The 18,411-nt window shown below is 40.6% G+C and overlaps 2 long non-coding RNA genes across 3 annotated transcripts in view; one reads left to right on the top strand and one right to left on the bottom strand.

Moving 5' to 3' along the window:
* Window positions 1-18,411, top strand: part of LOC140707519 (uncharacterized) — a 28,003-nt gene that overhangs the window by 3,474 nt on the left and 6,118 nt on the right. For both annotated transcript variants that reach the window (XR_013545833.1, XR_012087631.2), the window contains 2 exons: window positions 2,024-2,091; window positions 16,938-17,092. This is a non-coding gene — a long non-coding RNA (uncharacterized LOC140707519). The remainder of the gene's footprint in view (window positions 1-2,023; window positions 2,092-16,937; window positions 17,093-18,411) is intronic.
* On the bottom strand, window positions 1,949-16,951 carry LOC110078398 (uncharacterized). The gene is made up of 2 exons (XR_013545834.1): window positions 4,830-16,951; window positions 1,949-4,037 (listed from the first exon to the last, which is right to left on the bottom strand). It is a non-coding gene; the product is annotated as an uncharacterized LOC110078398 (long non-coding RNA).

The following is an 18,411-nucleotide window of genomic DNA, read 5'->3' as shown; positions in this document are numbered from 1 at the left end:
TTTTTTCAGCTGCTCAGGGCAGCCCATGTGCCTGCCATATTTATTTAAACTTTTATCCTGTCTTATCTTGCACATGTATTGAAGACTACAGTCTGCTTTTTTAGAAGAAGAAAATGTCAGGGTGAGTGGAAAGTCTCAGAATTGCTGTAAGACCATCAGGATTGCCATTTTAAAATGCCTTTATCCTGCTCATCCTCACAAGAGCTCAGGGATTACCCACAAGCCGCTGGCACCTGAGTTTTATGCTCACAACCACCCTGTGGGAGAGAGATGAGGCTTGAGAGATCATGACTGATTAAAACAGCCTGAAATAATACAGTAATTGGGCTTTGTGTGACTTGCCCTGCCTACATCAGCAAGACACTTGGGCAGCAGCATTAGAGGTGGGAGGAGAGGATGGGAGGAGGAGGAGGGGCAATCACCCTTCCCAAAACCTGGAATGAGAACCATGACTTAGAAGTAGGAAGGGACGTGGTGGCGCTGCGGGCTAAACCGCAGAAGCCTGTGCTGCAGGGTCAAGACCAGCAGTCGTAAGATGGAATCCATGCGATGGAGTGAGCTCCCATCGCTTGTCCCAGCTCCCGCCAACCTAGCGGTTCGAAAGCATGCAAATGCAAGTAGATCAATAGGACCACCTCGGTGGGAAGGTAACAGCGTTCTGTGTCTAAGTCGCACTGGCCATGTGACCACGGAAGATTGTCTTCGAACAAAACACTGGCTCTATGGCTTGGAAACAGGGATGAGCACCGCCCCCTAGAGTCGAACACGACTGGACAAAAATTGTCAAGGGGAACCTTTACCTTTACCTAGAAGTAGGAAACAGTCCAGATCAGGACCCTATCACAGTCATCTAGGCAGCTAAATCCATCCCAGTGTCTTCTATAAAAGTCTACAGGTCTGCCATGCTCTCTGGGCAAATCATTGCTTAGGGAAATGAACAGGTTGTCTCACCATGGTGTTGTCAGCCCCAGGAGACCAATGCTTTTAACATATAGCAAGGAAACAGGTACAGCCTGTTGTCCGTTAGATAAGTACTATTAGGAACTGAGGCTGTCTTTAAAAGGCTATATCCATGAAAAGTGAGTGAGCAACAACTTTCTAAGCCTCCATGCCATATCCCACCACCACCACATCCCAAGTATCTCATTTTGCTTCTAAGCAAAGATAGAAGAAAGCACACCTACGCAAAGGCACTTTGTAACCTTTAGAGACAACTATCTCCCTTTTGTTACCTGCTGAATAGATTGCATGCTACTTCTAGACCTATTGTGGTGTCTTTATATTTTAACTTCATGGTTGGATCTTACCTCCATCTTTATTTCAGGCTGCTATCCTAAACCATAGTATCTGGGAAGAAGTCCAAATACAATTGATGGGGCTTATTTTTGAGTAAACATTTATGCCACATGTAAACTGGGAAAGATAAGTGTACCCAAAAAATGTTGCAGTGAAAGACGTTGGTAAGATTTATATCTCATCCACTTTGCTTTGGCCCTGCCCTGTGCCCATAGCTACACCTATGATTGGAATACAACCACACCAACATTTTCTAGTTGAGAATCCAGATCACTGTTCTTATAGAGGATTACCCTATTGGTGTTAAGTTAGCCATAATTCCTCCTTTAGGGAAGGCAGTCCTCCATTTAAAGAGCTGCCCGCCTTTTTGGTAATATGTAGGAGGCACCCCAACACACACACACATACACACACACAATGGCTTTGATTTGTAAATGTCTGGTCTGCCATTTCTCCTTTTTTAAGTAAATGGGGGGGGGCTTCTGTAAGAAAAAAAACACACACACACAAACTCAAACATCAGTCAGTCCCAGAAGTGGCCGTTCTGGAAGCACGATTCAGACCATTTTGCTGAAATAGCTAATTATTGCCTAGATAGAGATTTGAACAAAACTACAGTGTGCTCTTTTTGTTTTCTTTCTATAGACATTGATTTTTAATAAGCTTCAGAAAATACACAACAGGGTATCTCAGAGGGTTAGTAAATACTGTGCCTTATTTATTTCAGATATAGCCCATATTTCTATCAGTGGTGTATCCCAAGGTGGCTACCTGGTCACAGTCTTGTGCAACATGGTAAGATTGAGCACTTCTGTATTCCCACTTAAATTACAGAAATAGTATCCAATTGTGATGATATTTGCATGTATTTGTTTATATTAGCATATGCAACTTTTAATGCAAAATATCCTTTTTTTGTAAAGTGTGTCCCCTTTTTTGGTATCCCTTCACCTCCATGTCCTCTTTTTGATGATGTCCATCTATATCTTGTTGATGGAGCAGTGGACACCCTCATCATTGTTATCACTCCTCCTTTGCCAAATCAGAGAGAGAATCACACTCACCCTCCAGTCAAATTAGTATCACCAAACACAAGCATTCTCTGTGAACGTACTTATTTTACTTTGTGTCATTACACGGTTCAGGTTTTGCTTGTACATAAGCAAGTTTTAGAAGAGGACTCTCCTGAGACTCCTTCACCCTACATGAGACAGAGGAGAGATTAAAGTTTAAGTTTGTTTAAAGAGAGAATTCAAAAGAAAGAAGTACCATGAAGAATACCAAGGGATTTTCTCTCTTGATATCTGCTGAGGAAAGACATTGTTTCCTCCTAGAAGATGTCAAAGAGATGTGAGATGGGTTCTCTTTCTTGACAACGCCATGTGTTCATTATATTTTCTGTGTCTAGAGGCGAAGATGTCACAATCCCTTCCACATATGAGAGTCTCTGTTTTTATTTATGAAAGAGCATCTGAACCTAATCCCAGCATATCCATGGGAAAAGCAAACCCTATTAGAATCGACAAGGCAAACATCTTATTACTTTGTGCTTTTCTCAGAGGTGTCAAATGGCACAACATCAGAGTGCACCACTCTCTCACCCAGCTGCCACTAAAATTTGGGCAGTTTTGTGCCATGCTTTACAAATGATGGTCCTCTTTGAAGGGCTGTCAGTGGACACTCCTCAGTTGGAAGCTGTCCTATGAAGGGTTGTCGAATTCAAGTGTGAGATAGAAATGAAGTAAGAAGAAGCTGCCCTGAACAATGGATAGAAAAAGTGCAGAGGTCACCTAGACACAGATTTCCCCAATATGGTGAGAAGTGCTATGGATATAAATGACAACAATGGTTTCCAAATCATGTGTACTTGTAAAATAATGCCTGTATACATATGCAAATCTGTGTCTACTCCCCCTAATTATTTCCAAACTTGTCCAAGTTATTGTCAACACTTGAAGAGTTTTTTTAAGTAATTAGTTACTGTCATAATTCCAAGGCCCTTTAGTCATTAAGTCATGTCCGATTCTTCGTGACTCTATGGACCAGATCACGCCAGGCCCTCCTGTCTTCCACTGCCTCCCAGAGTTTGGTCAAATTCATGTTGGTAGTTTCTACCAACCATCTCGTCCTCTCTCGTCCCCTTCTCCTCTTGCCTTCACACTTTCCCAAAATCAGGGTCTTTTCCAGGGAGTCTTCTCATGAGATGGTCAAAGTATGGAAGCCTCATCTTCAGGATCTGCCCTTCCAGTGAGCACTCAGGGTTGATTTCCTTCAGAATGGATAGGTTTGATCTCTTTGCAGTCCAGGGAACTCTCGAGAGCCTCCTCCAGTACCACAATTCAAAAGCATCAGTTCTTCAGCGGTCAGCCTTCTTTATGGTCCAGCTCTCACTTTCATACATCGCTACTGGAAAAATCATAGCTTTGACTATTTGGACTTTTGTTGGCAAGGTGATGTCTCTGCTTTTTAAGATGCAGTCTAGGTTTGTCATCGCTTTCCTCCCAAGCAGCAGGCATCTTTTGATTTCGTGGTTGCTGTCACCATCTGCAGTGATCATGGAGCCCAAGAAAGTAAAATCTGTCACTGCCTCCATATCTTCCCCTTCTATTTGCCAGGAGGTGATGGGACCAGTGGCCATAATCTTAGTTTTTTTGATATTGAGCTTCAGGCCATAATATTTCTTCTGGCAATCTAAATTCCGGCTTGAGATTTATCCAGTCCTGCCTTTCGCATGATGTATTCTGCATATAAGTTAAATAAGCAGGGAGACAATATACAACCTTGTCGTACTGTTTTACCAATTTAGAACCAATCACTTGTTCCATATCCAGTTCTACACACATTTTATTTATTTATTTATTTATTTATTTATTTATTTATTTATTTATTTATTTATTTACTTACTTACTTACTTACTTATTTACTTACTTACTTACTTACTTACTTACTTACTTACTTACTTACTTATTTATTTATTTATTTATTTATTTATTTATTTATTTATTTATTTATTTATTTAGCTTATATGCCGCCCACACTACCCAAAGGTCTCTGGGCAGCTTACAGCATTTAAAATACAATAAAAAGGCAAAATAAAAGGGCAAAATAATTAAAATGCAATTAAAATATATATTCTAAAAACTGCCGTCAGACCCACAGCTGATATTATTTCAGTTAAAAGCCTTCTGGAACAGGAAGGTTTTGACCTGGTGTCAAAATGTCATCAGCGTCGGCACCAGATGAATCTCAGTCGGGAGGGCATTCCATAGTCTGGAGGCAGCTGCCGAAAAGGCCCTTTCTCTACAAGCCCTCCCTCTTATCTCTTTAAGGGATGGCTCTTTCAAAAGGGCCCCTGGTTAGATCTTAACTGCCGGGTAGGTTCATATGGAAGGAGGCGGTCCTTCAGGTATCCAGGGCCCAAGCCCTTTATACGTCAAAACAAGCACTTTGAATTGGGCCCGGGCAGCAACTGGTAGCCAATGTAACTTAAACAGAATCGGCTTGATATATTCCCTAGCGGCCCCACCACTCACCAGCCGCGCAGCTCGATTCTGGTCCAGCTGCAGTCGCCGGACCATCTTCAAAGGCAGCCCCACGTAGAGCGCATTGCAGTAATCTATGCGAGATGTTACCAGTGCGTGTGTAACTGTCATGAGACTCTGCTCGTCCAGGTAGGGCCGTAGCTGGTATAATTTCAGCAGCTGAAGGAAGGCGCCTCTGGCCACCGAGTCCACCTGGGCTTCCAGAATTAGACTGGGGTCCAGGAGCACCCCCAGGCTGCAGACCCTGTCCCTTAGGGGGAGTGTAACCCCATTCAGGGCAGGGAAATGGCCCCCCAATATGCACACATTATTTTGAATGCTGCAAAATAACTTCTCTGTTTGTTGTCCCAACCTCCACAACAGAACATGAGATGTAGCACTTGAGCCATGTGTTATTCCTTCTGCATTACCACTTTGTGAAGCCCCTGTAAATAGAAGAATAGGTAAACCATACTGGAAAGGGGAATAACATATCCCGAGTTACGTTGCCGTTGTAATTTTGCAATATCTTCATTATTAAGAAAAGGAATTAATTACAAGTCACCCGTTATTTGTCACTAGTTACTTCTAAGTTCTAGTCATTTTAGCATTTGAGGCAGAAAGTCCTACAAAAGCCAGTCATTAGGAACAAAAATAAGGTATTAATAAATTAACGAATAAGTTGCTACCCTGAGATGGCAAATGGGGCATCAGATCAGCTATGTGAGGTGGCTGTCTCACTCCAGCATATGGTGATCTCTATTAGAACCTGGTCTAAAAATTAAACTAGAAAGTTTTGCGGAGCCTTATACAGTATTGTGATTAGTCTAGCCTTTTTGAATTCCTTTGAAACTATGGTTTGGTATGTTAGGTACAGTTAGAGCCTGCTAGCCCGCTCGAGAAATGAATAATCGATTAAAACTAAAGCACGCACACAAACCATGCCTCCCAGATTCCTTTCTAAAATTTGTTGAGCCTTTAGGAGCCTTCAGTCACTTACTGATGACATCATTGGCATGTGGCCATCCATGGCCTTTGCCACTTCCAGCATGGGAGCAGGAGTGATGGGAATGTATTTGCATTACTAATGGTAATAAAACAGTGTGAGTTATGTAATAATACTGGATGATAAACCCCTATCACACCAATAACAATTAACCATGGCCAAACCTGTGGTGAGGCAAACACTGACTGGAGCAAAGATGTGATGTCTCATCTGGGATGTTGTTTCTTCCAACATGTATTTTCACAGTCTGCCCCAAGCAAAAAAAAAAAGCAGGAGTGAGCAAGTTGTTCCACACGAGAGAGGTGACTAGGTCAGAAAGTACATTTAACTAAATGCAATCCAGATGGCTCAAAAAAGCAAGCCATTCTGTAGTTCACAATGAAACTGGAAACAAATCAAATCTCTACCATCACCAAGTGATCAATCAAGGTGCGATTCATTAGAATTTTACAGATTTCCCCCCCCCCCATCATACTGCTACTACATATATTCACTGAGCAATGGTTCTTCTTTGTATTGACGGACTTGGTAGTGAAAGCAGAGTGTCAATCACTCTTCTATTATGCACCATGTCTGAGTGCTCGTAAGCAGTCTGTTTCTTTGTGCTGCCTACTGTGTTAATATTTGTGCACACATTCATTTTTAAAGTGGATAACTTCCTCAAACAAGTTACAATTGACTATGTACTGCCCTCCCTACGTTTGAAAGCACCAGCTTCTGCAGATGAAACCCCCACAACTGACTATTTCATTAAATTAAGCTGTTAAGCTAAACATAGTGAGTGGTGTGGATGCAGGCCAACAGAGTTGCACATTGTTCCCATCGAAACCAATGCACTTCAGTCATAATTACCGTACTTTTCCATGTTGATCTCAACAGGACCTAAAAGCTTCCTGGATAGCTCAATGTGTTGGAGTGCCAGGGTTCAAGAAATAAATACATTACTGTGCCTTCTGGGGGAAGAGCCAGCCTGTGTGGCCTTGGGCAAGCTGCACAGTCCCAGGGTGCCCCCAAAAGATGGGAATGGTAAACCATTTCTGAGTACTCCATACCCAGAAACCCCTGAAAGAGTTGTCATGACTCGGAATCAAAACAAGGCAATAACCCAAGAGTGATTCAGGGCAAGGCTTGTTTCATGCAGCCACCCTGCTCATATATGGAATTTCACAGTGGATATGAACAGGCCCTACAAGTGGGTAGGGGGCCAGCAGGGCTAGTTTCCTCGCAAGAAAGTGCTTTCCCCCTCTATTTTCCATGCAAGAAAGCACTTTATTGCAAGGAAAGTGGAAGGGGAAAGTAGGAATCGCTTTGATGATTCCTGCTTTTCCCCTCCACTTTCTTCTGAAGAAAGAAATTCTGGATTAGAAAAAGGGGGGGGTATACATGGGGGCGTATTATACATGGAAAAATATGGTATTTTTGGACTACATGGCCCAGAATTTTATATATGGCACATATTGACTGTGAGATTCTGGACGTTGTAGTCTTAAAAAAAGGTAGCTTTCCCAAACTTTGATTGTAACTGATAGGCCTTGACTGCTCCAGGCTTTTGTCCAATCACCCTTTAGAGCTGGTCAAAGTGGGGGCACTCACTACTCTTCGTGGTGATGAATTTTAGAATTTAATTACGTATTGTGTGAAAAAGTATGTCGCTTTGTTCTGAATCTCCAAACATTTAACTTCAGGAGATGACTGTGGGCTTTCATACTATGAGAGAGGTAGACAGTTTTTCTCCTTATCCACTTTCTCCACAGCTTACATAATTTTATACATAGTTATCATTTATCCCCTTATTCACTGTTTTCCTAAATTTAGGAGGTCAAGATTTTATAATCTCTTCTCATAGGGAAGTTGCCACAGTCTCTGTGTCATTCTGGTTACTCTTCTCTGTATCCCTGCAGTGTCCTTCCTTTAGAGCAGCGTTTCCCAACCTTTTTTGAGTCATGACCCCTTTTATAATAGCCAAGTAATCTGCGATCCTCCCTGCCACATTTGCATAAAAAGACATTTTTAATGAGGTAAAGAAAATAAATTAAAATAGATTTTTGGAATATAATTCTATCCTAATGTTTTGATATTAATATAGTAGTACATAATTGTGAGGGGGCTACAAATCTGCCTGTACCAGATAAAATTTGAGAAGGAAAAAAACTCAATACACTTTGGGTTTAATTTACTTTTGGGGTTTGAAAATGACTACCCTTCATGTCTCTTCTGCCTCAAAAAAACCACTAAGTGAACAGCCCCTCCACCTCAAGCCCAAATAAACACCTTTGCCACTGGTCCTGCCCTGTGCCCCATATTCTCCCTGGTTCTCCTCCCTTGCTTTTTCACCCCTCTTGCCTTCCTCTTCTGTGACTCAGGTGGGGCCTGGAGGCATCTTCCTGCCCAGGTTCCCTCTCCCTTCACTGCATCCCCATTAATACAGCCAGAAGAGCCAAGAGCCAGAGACTTGGGTGGAATAAAAGGCACCGCTGCTGCAGGAGCAGCAACTTTTCAGTCCTTCTGCCATCTTGGATGACAGTTTTCCTGGGGTACATCATGTGCTCACCTCATTCAGGCTTCTTTGGGATGGGTTTACACTTGTGTCTGAAGGGCTGATGTCACTTCTCCAAAGGTGGATGCATAGGAGCAGAGAGAAACTAACAAGAGGGGGTAGGAGAGATGTGCAGACATAAAAGGAAAAAAGTGGAAATTACTAAGAACTCTAGATACATATAAAGATAATTGCAATTTAAAATAATTATAGCAGCCCCCCAGAAAACACTTTGTGACCCTCCTTGGGGATCCTGACCCCCCCCCCAAGTTGGGAACCTGTGCAAAGTGAACCTTTAAAGAGACCAATTCAGTGGCCAGTACCATAGATGTGTGTGTATAAGAATGGTACGGAATTGTTGGTTTTATTTCCGATTCCTTTTCTAATTGGGTCCAACACAAAATTTGCTGTTTTTTATATAGAATTCACCTGCTGACAATCACTTTCATGAAGGTACCCACTACAGTCCTAAGATTCCGTTCTTGATCTGTATCACTGCCAGCTTAGCTTCCATCACTATATATCTGAAGTTGGGATTTTTGCCCCAGAATGCATCACTTTACTGTTGCTTATATTGCATCTCGTTCGCCAGTTATAACCCACATTTCCCCAATTTGGGGACATCCTTTTGGGTGCTTCCTAATCTGCTTTTGTTCCGAACACCCTAAATAATTTGATGTTATCAGAAAACATGTCCACCTCACTATTCAACCCACAAAAATCTTTGGTGAGAGACTTTGTCAAATGCCTTTGGAAATCCAAGTAAATCATGTCTACTTGCTCACTCCTGTGTGTATTTTGAAAGAACCCTAAGAAAGTAGAGTGGAAAAACATATCTTTGCAGAAGCCATGTTGATTCTTTTTCAGCAGGGAATGCATTTTACTTTAGTAATGCTTTCAAAAATTTCCACCAGTTTACCTGTTGCAGATGTTAAGTTAACAGGCCAATAATTTCCCATATCCACCTCCCTAGGGATCTGTTTTGAAAGATTCATAGCGCTTTGGCCATTCTTTTGTCCTCTGGTAGAGAGACTGATCTTAGAGACATGTTACATATTTTAGTTATTAAATCAGCTATTTCACATTTAAATTATCTAAGAACTCTTGGCTGCATGTTACCTTATTTATTTGTAGGTTAGCCATAATAGCAACAACTCCATCTCCATTGTTTGCTTTGCCTCTTCCAGCAACATGAGTTTAGGATGAGTTATTTAACCTTAAAATTGCAGTAGTGAAGACAGTTAAAATAATTCATTTAGCTTTTCTGCAATCTCCTTATCTCACAAACACAAAATTTCTGTTCCTTTCATTTGGGCACAAGCTTCAGTTTTGGAAGGAAGTCCCCCACCCCCAACATATACACTAGCCAAAATCCTTTTGACCAGTTGCACCACCGTAATGCAAATAGCAACACTTTTGGAGGCCAATTGCCTGAAACCAAGAGATATCTCTGTCAACATCATCTGCTCCACACCAAATTGTACATGACTCAGCATGCAACAATTAATGTCCACAGAGACTTCTTAATTTGAGGCAACCCACCTTCAAAAGTTACATCCTGTATGCAGCTACACAAGAGGCCTCTGTTTATTAGCTATGCCAGTGACCTCTTTGTCTTTTACCACTTTTCTTGACTGGTACCTTTTTTTTTGGCTGAGCCTTTATTACTGAGCCCCCAAAGCAAGTGTCTCGTAAAGTCAATGTGACTGCTTCTGTGTATATTTCTACATCACAACCCAAAATGAACATCCTTTCATTTATTTTTTCATCATTGATTTGGCTGAAATACCCCCAGGTGAATTAGCAGTACAGTCTATACACAATAATTATATTTTTGGCCCACATTTGCTTGTGATTTAGGACAGTGGTTCTTAACCTTGGATTACTCAGGTGTTTTTGGACTGCAACTCCCAGAAGCCTTCACCACCAGCTGTGCTGACTGGGGTTTCTGGGAGTTGCAATTCAAAAACACCTGAGTAACCCAAGGTTAACCACTGATTTAGGATATTTAACAAAGCTAGCTCAGCTGTTTTCAGTGCTAGCTAAGGGTTTAAAAATTATTTCTATTCATCTTATATTGCTTTCCCTACTCACATAAAATTCTCATGTAGGTGATGTAATATGAGTTGGAATGCATATAGATTACAAGAGCAAAAGAGTTAAAAATCTGTTAAATACCTTTTGGAGTCTGTGTTCATTGTAGGGGGAACCCCCACAAACCATATTCTTCCATCTTAGAATTTGTTCACAGAGAACTTTCATTCCAATGCACTACACGCCAATAACAAGGCCGTCCTTCATGTGTTTATAAACAGTGACTAAATAGACAGGGAAGTTTGGGAGTGCAGTTTGTCAAGAATGCTTCTGTTCCATAAATCCTTCTGTAATTGTGACACAGTGGTCCATTGTAGAGACAAGTTTTGAAAAAAATGGGAATAAAGGCATGAGTCATATTCTCTTAACAGCTTGAAGAAAAACACTCATTTTCCATGTAAAGAGCAGACCATGTACAAAAATAGCAGCAACACTTAAAAGAATCTTGCCCCTGGAGGAACTGCAGATTCCAAACACCAAAAAAAAAAAAAAAAAAAAAAAAGGTTGGAATGCAGGGTCATCTCTGCAGAGAATATGGTGTGAAAGCCTGGTTCCATCTGGAATGTAAATCTAGCCATTCTCAAATACAATTTAAGGTAGAAATCCTAATTACTTCAAGTAGAAAAACTCTGGAACTCAGTGGGTCTTACTTCTGGTTAGACATGAATTGGACAAAGTAATTGTATGACATGTGAGTCAAAGTTTGCCTGTTTTCCTTGGATATCTTTACACTCTTCTCCCTTTTTGTTGCGTCCACCATTTCTCTCTTAAGAACTTAAAAATTTGGCATTGTTTTTAATGTTTATCAAGCAGCTGGAAAATTAGTACCAATATTTGATTAAGTGGGTGCATAACAGAGCATGCTTTCGAACCGCTAGGTTGGCGGTAGCTGGGACAAGTGACGGGAGCTCACTCCGTCACGTGGATTCGATCTTACGACTGCAGGTCTCTGACCTTGCAGCACAGAAGCTTCTGCAGTTTAACCCGCAGCGCCACCACGTCCCTTCGTTATGGTCAGTACTGTCACTCAAATTCTAAATGGCCTGAATCCTCATTCTGAAAAAGTAAAAAACAAGCAAAAAAGCTTTTGAGGGCCACAAGGTCACCGCCCTGGTATATCTGGAGATGCTGAGAATTAAAGGTGGCATCTTTTCTATACAAAGAATGCACTCACCTGTTGAACTAGAGCCATTCTCTGAATCTAACTATGAGAGACCTATGAGCAGTGTATGAATCAGAAATACTGTAGACCATTGCTGACACATAGGAGAACCATGTAATCCATGCCTGTTTATATGCTATACAACCAAAAGGTTTTGTTGAATAGACCTTTTCAAAAGAGATCCTATTTTCTCTTGAATGCATTTCTTCTCATTCTCCAAAATTAATCATATCATCCATGAAGTTATTACTTCACTGATGAGACAACTCATCTGGGTCCCTCTGGAAACTGCACTGACTGTCCATAATGCACTGGGGGGGGAGTAAAGAAACTGGAAGCCCATTTCCACTTCTGAAAAATACTGATTTTTGTGTATGTGTGTAAAATACTGCAGATGCATTGGGATAGTGAAATAAGGACTCACAGGATCAAAGTGCCAGGACTTTCTGATTAGCAAGGACTATGACGTCATCCTCTACCCACTTCAAGGTTCTCTGTTCCCTCTGAATTTAACTGCAATTCTCATAGTGGCCAGGATAATGTTGGCTATTCCCAACAATGCAATACTGTATTGTTGCAAGCTGTCCTTGTTGTAGTGCAAATACTGAATGGGCATTTTTTTAATTTTTTTTTTTTATTTCTAAAGAAATGAAAAGACAATCCATCATATTACAAACAATAAATACAAAGCTATTCCCCACAATTCTCCAAATCACATTTATTCCATTCCCGGTCACATTTTAAATAAATATCGACCAACAATTTAAATGCTGCACATTGTTTTCCAAACACCATGTCTTGAAGTTTATTTTGTTGGCATATTTTAATAAAGGCTTCCCATTTTCAGTAAATTGATTGTGGCTTATTCCTCCTCTATATAATCTAACTTTTTTAGTCATTTTTTCCATCAACATCGTATGCCATATCTTATTCGTAAATGCTTGTAATGAGAGATCTTGGGCTTTTTTCCCCAATTTCTAGCAATTTCAGATCTTGCAGTGCCTATAAGATTTGCAACTAATTCTTTATTTTCTAGTTTCTCATTTCCCCCTGTGAATAATGAATGGCAGGGAGCCATTTATGAACGGCTCCATTGGCAAAAATGGCATTGACTTGCGAACTGAGGCTTGACCTCGTTCGTAGGTCGAGCTCTGTTCGCAAGTTGATGCCAGTTTTTGCCAACGGAGCTGTTTGTAAATCGAAAAGTCCGTATGTAGGGCCGTTGGTAAGTCAAGGGTTGACTGTACATGTTTGTGTGGGGTGTAAGAGATATTTAAAGGTGAATTGCATCTCTGTGACAGCACACCTTTTTTTGTGTTACAAGAGGTCTTGCTAGTGAGAAGGACCTGGAAGGCTAGTAACTTCAATAACATCTTTTGGAACTACATGGCACCCAAGGGCTACATTTTGCCCAGCCCTTGGTCTATGGCAAGAGCAGGCAACTGGTGGCCCTCCAAACATGGTTCAATTGCAACTCCCATTAGCCTTAGCTAGTATTTATTTATTTATTTATTTATTTATTTATTTATTTATTTATTTATTTATTTATTTATTTATTTGATTTATATCCTGCCCATCTGGTATATTCTACCACTCTGGGCGGCTAACAACAAACATATATACAGTTAAAATAATATAAATCTATTAGCATCATCAATAACGAAACATTCCTGCAGTTGTAAGATCAAATCCACGCAACGGAGTGAGCCCCCATCACTTGCCCCAGCTCCCGCCAACCTAGCGGTTTGAAAGCATGCAAAATGCAAAAGGCGAGTAGATAAATAGGTACCACCAACGGTAGGAAGGTAACGGCGTTCCGTGTCTAGTCGCGCTGGCCACTTGACCATGGAAGATTGTCCTCGGACAAACTCTAGTTCTATGGGTTGGAAAAGATGAGCACCACCCCCTAGAGTCGGACACGAGTGGACAAATTGTCAAGGGGATCCTTTACCTTTACATCCACCTGTGCCATCCATTCTCATGCCTTACCTATGCCTGCCTCCTACCCAGCAATGAAGCAATGAGAGGTTGTGCAAACGAAAAGAGTCCTCTAAGAATTGTATAGCTTGCATGGTATTTGGCACTAATACATTTAAAATGAGTGAAAATATTTTCGCCAGCAAGGATATTTTAATCCGGATGGAACCTGACAAATCAGACAGGGGCTGCTATGATTCCAGGTCAGCGGCAATATTAAACTATTGGAGATCATGGTTATTAGGTACACAGCAAGCTGAAAAGCTTATCAGCTTATTTGGCAGAGATTCATATAATGTCAGGACAGCTCTAAGTAGGATGTTTGTAAATATGTTGGCAAATAATATACTGTCAGCTCTGTGTGCAAGAAAAGCAATGCCTCACACACAGCATTCTTTTTTTTTAATTGAATGATCTGGGGAAATTAAGGGAATGATCAGTGGAGAAAAGGAGCATTCTGTCCACACTCCTTAGCTAATGAATCCCAGTAACAGCTGAATCATTGCTTAGACAGTCAACCAACTCCCCCCTGGAAGGTATGGTAAAGAGCTGAGACATCTTATAAGTGATAATTGGGTTTCAAAATGATTACCTGCAAAAATGTTTTCATTCATGTTACAATAAGAGATGAATAAAACATGAGAAGGTAGCTGGGAGTGTTTTCTCACTTCCATCTTAATGATAGCTGCATTTTCAGCAGTTTGGAGGGACTAAACATTCAGGGGAAGCAATAAAGATGCAGTGTGTTCTGTACCCTCTTACACAGCCAAGGAAAAGGTTGACATTACAGCTTGTTCCTTGTTGTCTTTTTTTGTTTTAAGCAGTTTTAAGTACTTAGTGTCCAGAATGGGAAGAAGAGACTAATCATAAACCTTAAGGCAAAAAGTTCCTGTCAATATATTATGAAGAACCCATCATCAGTATGATGTTAGTTGATGCTAACTGCTGAGAACAATTCCAGTATTACTCTACCGTTCCTTGGGGAATCAAGAATTCCTAAGAAATTTTGACTGCATTTTTCCTAGGCAAAATAACACACTGCCTGTTTCTTTGATAGTACATCCTGAAGCCAAAAGTGCTGTTTTGAGTTATCTATGAAGCAATAATGGCCTGTTTTTACATCTGGTAAATTCTCCGCTAAATCATATCTTACATCTTGCCTTGTTGTGAACCTTCCTCACTTTGGAACAAATTGTTCTTTATTGATAGGAAGATAACAGATGAAGAAATATAGTACATTTATCATGCCTTATTTTCCCACGGGAGGGGGAACAAGAAAAAAAAACCCGACCCTCTTAAAATGTGGCAGCAATTTTGGGCAGTTTGCATATAGCAATTTGATAAGACTGACCCAAAAAGTCTTGGTGGGTTTTTAACAAGTGAACATATGCTTCTTATTTAAGGTAAAGCTGGAAACTACTATGAGACTCTTCCTGAGGACAATAGGTATTTCTTGGTTACAGCTTGGTTAGCTGACTTTGTTAATGAGTGATTAAATATGTATATTACTACATATACATGGCAAGGACCCAAATCAATTTGCTTTTTAAAAGAGTGACCTTTTCTTGAACCAATATGATTTTTAAAAGGTACATATATTTAATCACAACAGATGTCGTTTAATTTTGAATATATTTAAGCATGAGCTGGGCTCTACCTAAAGATTTTGCACCTCTTTCTCCATTAAAAAATATCTTTAGCTGTGCTGAAATTTGAAACTGTATCTTTTACTGGGTTTGGCACAGCACAGATCTATCCAGGCTGTGACCCATTAAGCCTAATTTTGTTCATTCCCCAGTGAATATGGCCTACCAGAGACCAAAGGTCAAACAAGAAGATTCACTTGGCCAGCATTTAAAAGCTGATAACTTCTTGCAATGTGTTTTCCTCAAGAGAGTCACAATCAGATTGTGTTTGATTATTAAACCTAAGTTTAGCTGATGACCAATAACATTTTAAAGCTTCCTAGAATGCAAGATAGGGAGCTGAGCAAAACCATATGCTATGATGGACAAACATCTTTCAGCACTTAAGGTATTCCATCTAAGAAAGTACTAATCACATCATCTATTTTGATCTCGAACTCCATATTGCCTTAGACAACACGACACAAAAGTAATAGCAGGGTGAGGAGCAGTAATAGGCATCTACAAAGCCATAAAATGCTGGATGCATGGATGCTGCCGGTGAGCTGTGTCTGGCTGGCTAAGTACATCTCACCAGCATTCAGGTCAGTGAATCTCAAACTTAGAAAAGTAACTTTTTTGGACTGAAACTCCCAGAATCTCTTTGCTAGCATGGTCACACTAGCTGGGGGAATTCTGGGAGTTGTAGTCAAAAAGATAATTTTCCCAAGCTCTCGCACATCTCTGTCGCACATCTACCTTTCTGGGCATTGTTATCTTGTCTTTGAATATCCCTTTAATTTTCTTTACAAATTACTGAAATATGAATGAATTATTTCTAGAAACATGAGTCTCTTACTGTCCTGCAAAGTTACACATTAGGAGAGTCAACAGTGTTACATATTTTTTTCTTCAATAGGAGAGCTGTTGGAATATTTCAAGGGGCATGTTCCAAATCAGAGTTAACATTCCAGGAAGGCCTTCCTTATAGTTTCCAAATGGCCTTTGTTTGCCTGCCAAGTCTGGCTGTCTTGGGCTGCCCTGCAGCCCTTTGGGAAGAGAGAACAGACATAACTGGAATCTTTTGGAAGGGCAGAACAGATGGATCCATTTCAGAGCTGAAAAAGACTCAGGGCACTGGAAAATAAAATAAAGGTGGTTGAAAAGTACATTTAAAATTGTTTTGGCAGGCAACACGAACATGAAAAATGTGGTGGTAACTTGGGTTTGTATGTTGGGTGGGTGTTTTCAAGAACTGACATTTGTTTTCCTGGCAAGCTATTGCGAGAGCAGTACAATGCAAGGAGGGGTTCAGGAACGAGTTTGCTGCTGCTGCTGCTGATGACAGTATGAAAATAGATAAGCATCTGGCATATCCTAATTGCTCTGATATATACTTCCACAACCTACTGTTCTCCAGATATGCCTGGCAACAACTCATATCATCATTATTCAACATACTAATGCCTGTGGATGGTGGGACTAGTAGAAATGTGAATTCCCATTTACCCACTGAAAAGTTGTAGAGTTGATCTCAAGAGAGACGAAAGTTCTGAATGTTCAAATTTACTGGTGATAACGCATTCACACATGCAAGTTGTCCCTCAAAACACAGAGTTCTTTTATATGACCAACTCATCTGTGATGTGTTCTATTCACAAGACCACTTTAATGAATTCTTTCCACAAACTATTAAAAACTGTTCATTTGTTCACCTCAGCTCAGCTCTTTCTCACAAGACTTGAAAATGAACAAATATCCTGGCATGTTTGGAAGAGAAAGAAAATCATGTTCAGTTCCCTCTTCAGACATACACTGTACACAGAGCTGCAACTGAGGACGGCACCTTGTTAAGACTGTGTAACCCAAGGGTGGGTAAGTTCAATTAGTCCAGGAGCCAGTTTTGCTCCTCTGGGACCTCTGATGTCCCCCAGATATCCCAAATGGAGAACCATCAGAAGTCCATCTTATTTTGGGTCAAAATGAGGAAGCTTCTAAGAGTACCATTCTTCTGTATCGAAAGGATTTGTTTGTGATAGTACAGCTTGTAGGGGTTTCAAGAACTGTCAGATCATATATTGATCATATCCAGCTTGGGGGGGGCACATGTTGTTCACCCGGGTATAATGTGTAGCAGTTTTTTCCTAGCAATTCATGAAACATGCAAAATTTCCTTCCTTGCATCGTGTTTTATCACATTCAGAAGCGGTAGGTGGCAAAGGATGGATCGAAACTCTGCATTATAAGAATGCCATTGTTTGTTCGGAAGCAGAAGAAAAATGGCAAGTTCGCTAAGTATATACATCTGTGTCTGCTCATGCAGGTACATATCTGTATGTGTGGTGTGTGCATGAATATACATTGTTGAAATGGTTAATCCAAGATTAAGAACAACCCTATCCCCTGCTAAATAGGGATGTGAAAATTTGTCAGTCAGAGAGGGTGACTACACTTAAACTTTATTTCAACTGTTAACAAGTGTGATCGGTTTTGTGGCAACTACATAACATAAAGCTTAGTGTGAACTAGCCCAGTCGTTTCCCATTCCCATCTGGACCTGGGCTGCTCTTTTTTTTTTAGCAGGCCAGCAGTGATGGTGACCAAATTGAGTGTGCATGAAAGGATCACTTTCAATGATATTGTACTCAGTGAAGCGACCATTTTGAACACTCTGAAATAGCCAATCCCATTGTCATTTTCAGTTATTATCACTGCATTTCTCTGTATTTCACTAGCAAACTCCTTTTGATAATGAGACTTTTTTTTCCTGCACAGGGATGTTGTGTATTATTTTACACTTTTTGTGTTATTGTCTTAATGTGAAGTCAAGAGCTGCAGGTGCCTTAGACCATCCAGATAAAATAAATAAATAGCTAGATGTACATGTCAGGTTCTTCAATTTAAAGCAAGTTCAAAAATTCAGATGCAGAGTCAGTTCAGAGGTGGCAGGTTTCAGATTTTATATCCAAAGATATAGATTAAATTGTCCCTCCCACTCTTGTAAGAGAAAGGGCTGCCATTCACTCAGCAACCCTTGTCCGTGGCTTAGGTTTCTGGCTGTGGAGCCAGAGGTTTTTCTGGCTTTCGAGAAGTTGGGAGTTTGATTCTGCACTGTGCCTCCTGTGAGTAGAGACAGCCTATGAAGCCTTGAGCAAGCTGCATAGTCCCAGGATGTCCCCTGTGCTCACGACCTG

This window comes from Pogona vitticeps, chromosome 5, assembly GCF_051106095.1.
Source record: "Pogona vitticeps strain Pit_001003342236 chromosome 5, PviZW2.1, whole genome shotgun sequence".
Taxonomy (NCBI): domain Eukaryota; kingdom Metazoa; phylum Chordata; class Lepidosauria; order Squamata; family Agamidae; genus Pogona; species Pogona vitticeps.
Note: the sequence above shows the minus strand (reverse complement) of the source record. Positions and strands in the feature narration are given on the sequence as shown.